We start from the raw sequence: 767 nt of genomic DNA on the forward strand, positions 1-767 counted from the left end.
TATGTCTCAGAAAGGAACAAAACCGTTGGGCTTCATCTCCTTCCCCTAAACGTCGCAAGAACATAAAATCCCTGTGAACAGCCTTCATCTCCCCATCTCGGAACCCCAGCATTCGCCCGTCACTTCATCGAGTCAGCCGCTCGGAACGTCCGCTCGAAAATAAATCTCCGTCCAAAAAGCACAAAGAGTAAATGGAAAGCAAGTATCCAAATGACACCCAAAGGTAATTAACGGGCCATAAAGCAGACGTCATGAGGTCATATATTCTCATGTCGTCCAGAGCGAGACACTTTTCATGACACGCGCAGACAAGCACCAGTGTGACGCGAGGAGGAAATCGAAAAGGGCAGAATGGTCTTTGGCGTTCACTGTTCCCTCCTCTTTTTGCCGGGTTAAAAAGAGATGGATTTCGTCTTTACAGTTACGTGTACATGCTGGAAATTATTTTCGCTTGTTCTTTGTGATTGTATGTTATTATTTGTAAATCTAGAGTTAGGTGACTATAAAATGACAAAGCAATAATGAAAAAATGCGTACATATACACATAAAGTCACAGACTCACGGGGAAAAAAGGCTCACCACAAAAAATTCTCCGAGAAAAGGGTGTGGTAGTGAAACGTGGCGGAAGAGGCCGTAGAGGTTTTACTCACCATGGTGGAGGCTTGTTGAGAGGCGGCGCTGAGGAGGGTGGCGAGGGGCGTGAGGAGAGAGCGGCCTACCAGGTACACAAGCACGTAGGTAGAGAAGCCATCGGCCGCCCCGCACC

This window comes from Penaeus monodon, chromosome 23, assembly GCF_015228065.2.
Source record: "Penaeus monodon isolate SGIC_2016 chromosome 23, NSTDA_Pmon_1, whole genome shotgun sequence".
Classification (NCBI taxonomy): domain Eukaryota; kingdom Metazoa; phylum Arthropoda; class Malacostraca; order Decapoda; family Penaeidae; genus Penaeus; species Penaeus monodon.